The sequence below is a fragment of the Lathyrus oleraceus genome, chromosome 2, assembly GCF_024323335.1.
Source record: "Lathyrus oleraceus cultivar Zhongwan6 chromosome 2, CAAS_Psat_ZW6_1.0, whole genome shotgun sequence".
NCBI lineage: Eukaryota > Viridiplantae > Streptophyta > Magnoliopsida > Fabales > Fabaceae > Lathyrus > Lathyrus oleraceus.
Genome location: NC_066580.1, coordinates 380,506 through 388,370, shown reverse-complemented (window position 1 = coordinate 388,370; position 7,865 = coordinate 380,506).

The window sequence follows — 7,865 nt, the reverse complement described above, 5'->3', positions numbered from 1 at the left end:
ATCAAATTTCATAGGTTTAACAACAACATTATCATCATGCACACAACTCAATTAAATTTCCCGGGTTTAACATCAACATTTTTATTATTCCCATAATTCAGTCAAATTTCATGGGTTTAATAAGAACATTATAATCATTCACACAATTCAATCAAATTTCATGGGTTTAACATCAACATTTCATCATTCCCACAATTTGATCAAATATGATGGGTTTAACATCATTATTTTCATCATTCCCACATTTAATCAAATTTCATGGGTTTAACATCAACATTTTCTTCATTCCCATAATTCAATCCAATTTCATGTGTGTAACATCTTCATTTTCATCATTCCCACAATTCAATAAAATTTCATGGGTTTAACATCAACATTTTCATAATTCCCTTAATTTAATTAAATTTCATGGATTTAACAACAACATTTTCATTATTCACACAATTCAATCCAATTTCATGGGTTTAACATCAACATTTCATCATTTTCACAATATAATCAAATTTCATAGGTTTAACAACAACGTTTTCATCATTCACACAATTCAATCAAATTTCATAGGTTTAACAACAACATTTTCATCATTCACACAATTCAACCAAATTTCATGGGTTTTATAACAATATTTTCATCATTAAGACAATTCAATCAGATTTCATGGGTTTAACATCAACATTTTCATCATTCCTACAATTCAATCAAATTTCATGGGTTTAACATCATCATTTTCATCATTCCCACAATTCAATAAAATTTCATGGGTTTAACATCATCATTTTTATCATTCCCACAATTCAATCAAATTTCATGGGTTTAACATCAACATTTCATCATTTCCACAATTCAATCAAATTTCATAGGTTTAACAACAACATTTTCATCATTCACACAATCCAATCAAATTTCCTAGGTTTAACAACAACATTTTCATCATGCACACAATTCAATTAGATTTCATGGGTTTAAAAATAACATTTTCATCATTCACACAATTTAATCAAATTTCATGGGTTTAACATCAACATTTTCATCATTCCCACAATTCAATAAAATTTCAAGGGTTTAACAACAACATTTTCATTATTCACACAATTCAGTCAAATTTCATGGGTTTAACATCAACATTTCATCATTTCCACCATTCAATCAAATTTCATAGGTTTAACAACAACGTTTTCATCATTCACACAATTCAATCAAATTTCATAGGTTTAACAACAACATTATCATCATGCACACAACTCAATTAAATTTCATGGGTTTAACATTAACATTTTTATCATTCCCACAATTCAATCAAATTTCATGGGTTTAACAACAACATTATCATCATTCACACAATTCAATCAAATTTCATGGGTTTAACATCAACATTTTCATCAATCCCACATTTCGATCAAATATCATGGGTTTAACATCATTATTTTAATCATTCCCACATTCAATCAAATTTCATGGGTTTAACATCAACATTTTCATCATTCCCATAATTCAATCAAATTTCATGTCTGTAACATCATCATTTTCATCATTCCCACAATTCAATCAAATTTCATGGGTTTAACTTCAACATTTTCATCATTCCAACAATACAATCAAATTTCATGGGTTTAACAACAACATTTTCATTATTCACACAATTCAATCAAATTTCATGGGTTTAACATCAACATTTCATCATTTCCACCATTCAATCAAATTTCATAGGTTTAACAACAATGTTTTCATCATTCACTCAATCCAATCAAATTTCATAGGTTTAACAACAACATTATCATCATGCACACAACTCAATTAAATTTCCCGGGTTTAACATCAACATTTTTATTATTCCCATAATTCAGTCAAATTTCATGGGTTTAATAAGAACATTATAATCATTCACACAATTCAATCAAATTTCATGGGTTTAACATCAACATTTCATCATTCCCACAATTTGATCAAATATGATGGGTTTAACATCATTATTTTCATCATTCCCACATTTAATCAAATTTCATGGGTTTAACATCAACATTTTCTTCATTCCCATAATTCAATCCAATTTCATGTGTGTAACATCTTCATTTTCATCATTCCCACAATTCAATAAAATTTCATGGGTTTAACATCAACATTTTCATAATTCCCTTAATTTAATTAAATTTCATGGATTTAACAACAACATTTTCATTATTCACACAATTCAATCCAATTTCATGGGTTAACATCAACATTTCATCATTTTCACAATATAATCAAATTTCATAGGTTTAACAACAACGTTTTCATCATTCACACAATTCAATCAAATTTCATAGGTTTAACAACAACATTTTCATCATTCACACAATTCAACCAAATTTCATGGGTTTTATAACAATATTTTCATCATTAAGACAATTCAATCAGATTTCATGGGTTTAACATCAACATTTTCATCATTCCTACAATTCAATCAAATTTCATGGGTTTAACATCATCATTTTCATCATTCCCACAATTCAATAAAATTTCATGGGTTTAACATCATCATTTTTATCATTCCCACAATTCAATCAAATTTCATGGGTTTAACATCAACATTTCATCATTTCCACAATTCAATCAAATTTCATAGGTTTAACAACAACATTTTCATCATTCACACAATCCAATCAAATTTCCTAGGTTTAACAACAACATTTTCATCATGCACACAATTCAATTAGATTTCATGGGTTTAAAAATAACATTTTCATCATTCACACAATTTAATCAAATTTCATGGGTTTAACATCAACATTTTCATCATTCCCACAATTCAATAAATTTCAAGGGTTTAACAACAACATTTTCATTATTCACACAATTCAATCAAATTTCATGGGTTTAACATCAACATTTCATCATTTCCACCATTCAATCAAATTTCATAGGTTTAACAACAACGTTTTCATCATTCACACAATTCAATCAAATTTCATAGGTTTAACAACAACATTATCATCATGCACACAACTCAATTAAATTTCATGGGTTTAACATTAACATTTTTATCATTCCCACAATTCAATCAAATTTCATGGGTTTAACAACAACATTATCATCATTCACACAATTCAATCAAATTTCATGGGTTTAACATCAACATTTCATCAATCCCACATTTCGATCAAATATCATGGGTTTAACATCATTATTTTAATCATTCCCACATTCAATCAAATTTCATGGGTTTAACATCAACATTTCATCATTCCCATAATTCAATCAAATTTCATGTGTGTAACATCATCATTTTCATCATTCCCACAATTCAATCAAATTTCATGGGTTTAACTTCAACATTTTCATCATTCCAACAATACAATCAAATTTCATGGGTTTAACAACAACATTTTCATTATTCACACAATTCAATCAAATTTCATGGGTTTAACATCAACATTTCATCATTTCCACCATTCAATCAAATTTCATAGGTTTAACAACAATGTTTTCATCATTCACTCAATCCAATCAAATTTCATAGGTTTAACAACAACATTATCATCATGCACACAACTCAATTAAATTTCCCGGGTTTAACATCAACATTTTTATTATTCCCATAATTCAGTCAAATTTCATGGGTTTAATAAGAACATTATAATCATTCACACAATTCAATCAAATTTCATGGGTTTAACATCAACATTTCATCATTCCCACTATTTGATCAAATATCATGGGTTTAACATCATTATTTTCATCATTCCCACATTTAATCAAATTTCATGGGTTTAACATCAACATTTTCTTCATTCCCATAATTCAATCCAATTTCATGTGTGTAACATCTTCATTTTCATCATTCCCACAATTCAATAAAATTTCATGGGTTTAACATTAACATTTTCATAATTCCCATAATTTAATTAAATTTCATGGATTTAACAACAACATTTTCATTATTCACACAATTCAATCCAATTTCATGGGTTTAACATCAACATTTCATCATTTTCACAATATAATCAAATTTCATAGGTTTAACAACAACGTTTTCATCATTCACACAATTCAATCAAATTTCATAGGTTTAACAACAACATTTTCATCATTCACACAATTCAATTAGATTTCATGGGTTTAACAATAACATTTTCATCATTCACACAATTTAATCAAATTTTGTGGGTTTAACATCAACATTTTCATCATTCCCACAATTCAATAAAATTTCAAGGGTTTAACAACAACATTTTCATTATTCAAACAATTCAATCAAATTTCATGGGTTTAACATCAACATTTCATCATTTCCACCATTCAATCAAATTTCATAGGTTTAACAACAACGTTTTCATCATTCACACAATCCAATCAAATTTCATAGGTTTAACAACAACATTTTATCATGCACACAACTCAATTAAATTTCATGGGTTTAACATCAACATTTTTATCATTCCCACAATTCAATCAAATTTCATGGGTTTAACAACAACATTATCATCATTCACACAATTCAATCAAATTTCATGGGTTTAACATCAGTATTTTCATCATTCCCACAATTCGATCAAATATCATGGGTTTAACATCATTATTTTCATCATTCCCACATTCAATCAAATTTCATGGGTTTAACCACAACATTTTCATCATTCCCATAATTCAATCAAATTTCATGTGTGTAACATCATCGTTTCCACCATTCCCACAATTCAATCAAATTTCATGGGTTTAACATCATCATTTTCATCATTCCCACAATTCAATCAAATTTCATGGGTTTAACATCATCATTTTTATCATTCCCATAATTCAATCAAATTTCATGGGTTTAACATCAACATTTCATCATTTCCACAATTCAATCAAATTTCATAGGTTTAACAACAACGTTTTCATCATTCACACAATCCAATCAAATTTCATAGGTTTAACAACAACATTATCATAATGCACACAACTCAATTAAATTTCATGGGTTTAACATTAACATTTTTATCATTCCCACAATTCAATCAAATTTCATGGGTTTAACAACAACATTATCATCATTCACACAATTCAATCAAATTTCATGGGTTTAACATCAACATTTTCATCAATCCCACATTTCGATCAAATATCATGGGTTTAACATCATTATTTTAATCATTCCCACATTCAATCAAATTTCATGGGTTTAACATCTACATTTTCATCATTCCCATAATTCAATCAAATTTCATGTGTGTAACATCATCATTTTCATCATTCCCACAATTCAATCAAATTTCATGGGTTTAACAACAACATTTTCATTCTTCACACAATTCAATCAAATTTCATGGGTTTAACATCAACATTTCATCATTTCCACCATTCAATTAAATTTCATAGGTTTAACAACAATGTTTTCATCATTCACTCAATCCAATCAAATTTCATAGGTTTAACAACAACATTATCATCATGCACACAACTCAATTAAATTTCACGGGCTTAACATCAACATTTTTATTATTCCCATAATTCAGTCAAATTTCATGGGTTTAATAAGAACATTATAATCATTCACACAATTCAATCAAATTTCATGGGTTTAACATCAACATTTTATCATTCCCACAATTTGATCAAATATCATGGGTTTAACATCATTATTTTCATCATTCCCACATTTAATCAAATTTCATGGGTTTAACATCAACATTTTCTTCATTCCCATAATTCAATCCAATTTCATGTGTGTAACATCATCATTTTCATCATTCCCACAATATAATCAAATTTCATAGGTTTAACAACAACGTTTTCATCATTCACACAATTCAATCAAATTTCATAGGTTTAACAACAACATTTTCATCATTCACACAATTCAACCAAATTTCATGGGTTTAATAACAATATTTTCATCATTAAGACAATTCAATCAGATTTCATGGGTTTAACATCAACATTTTCATCATTCCCACAATTCAATCAAATTTCATGGGTTTAACATCATCATTTTCATCATTCCCACAATTCAATCAAATTTCATGGGTTTAACATCATCATTTTTATCATTCCCACAATTCAATCAAATTTCATGGGTTTAACATCAACATTTCATCATTTCCACAATTCAATCAAATTTCATAGGTTTAACAACAACATTTTCATCATTCACACAATCCAATCAAATTTCCTAGGTTTAACAACAACATTTTCATCATGCACACAATTCAATTAGATTTCATGGGTTTAACAATAACATTTTCATCATTCACACATTTAATCAAATTTCGTGGGTTTAACATCAACATTTTCATCATTCCCACAATTCAATAAAATTTCAAGGGTTTAACAACACATTTTCATTATTCAAACAATTCAATCAAATTTCATGGGTTTAACATCACACATTTATCATTTCCACCATTCAATCAATTTCATAGGTTTAACAACAACGTTTTCATCATTCACACAATCCAATCAAATTTCATAGGTTTAACAACAACATTTTTATCATGCACACAACTCAATTAATTTCATGGGTTTAACATCAACATTTTTATCATTCCCACCATTCAATCAAATTTCATGGGTTTAACAACAACATTATCATCATTCACACAATTCAATCAAATTTCATGGGTTTAACATCAGTATTTTCATCATTCCCACAATTCGATCAAATATCATGGGTTCAACATCATTATTTTCATCATTCCCACATTCAATCAAATTTCATGGGTTTAACCACAACATTTTCATCATTCCCATAATTCAATCAAATTTCATGTGTGTAACGTCATCGTTTTCACCATTCCTACAATTCAATCAAATTTCATGGGTTTAACATCATCATTTTCATCAATCCCTACAATTCAATTAAATTTCTTGGGTTTAACATCATCATTTTTTATCATTCCCACAATTCAATCAAATTTCATGGGTTTAACATCAACATTTCATCATTTCCACAATTCAATCAAATTTCATAGGTTTAACAACAACGTTTTCATCATTCACACAATCCAATCATATTTCCTAGGTTTAACAACAACATTTTCATCATGCACACAATTCAATTAGATTTCATGGGTTTAACAACAACATTTTCATCATTCACACAATTCAATCAAATTTCGTGGGTTTAAGCCCAACATTTTCATCATTCACACAATTCAATCAAATTTCATGGGTTTAACAACAACATTTTCATTATTCACACAATTCAATCAATTTTCATGGGTTTAACATCAACAGTTAATCATTTCCACCACATTCATCAAATTTCATAGGTTTAACAACAATGTTTGCATCATTCACACAATCCAATCAAATTTCATAGGTTTAACAACAACATTATCATCATGCACACAATTCAATTAGATTTCATGGGTTTAACAACAACATTTTCATCATTCACAAAATTTATCATATTTCGTGGGTTTAACATCAACATTTTCATCATTCCCACAATTAAATCAAATTTTATGGGTTTAACAATAACATTTTCATTATTCTCACAATTTAATCAAATTTCATGGGTTTAACAAATACATTTTCATTATTCACACAATTCAATAAAATTTCATGGGTTTAACATCAACATTTCATCATTTCCACCATTCAATTAGATTTCATAGGTTTAACAACGTTTTCATCATTCACACAATCCAATCAAATTTCATAGGTTTAACAACAACATTATCATCATGCACACAACTCAATTAAATTTCATGGGTTTAACATTAACATTTTTATCATTCCCACAATTCAATCAAATTTCATGGGTTTAACAACAACATTATCATCATTCACACAATTCAATCAAATTTCATGGGTTTAACAACAACATTTACTTAATTCACACAATTCAATCAAATTTCATGGGTTTGACAACAACATTTTCATGATTCACATAATTCAATCAA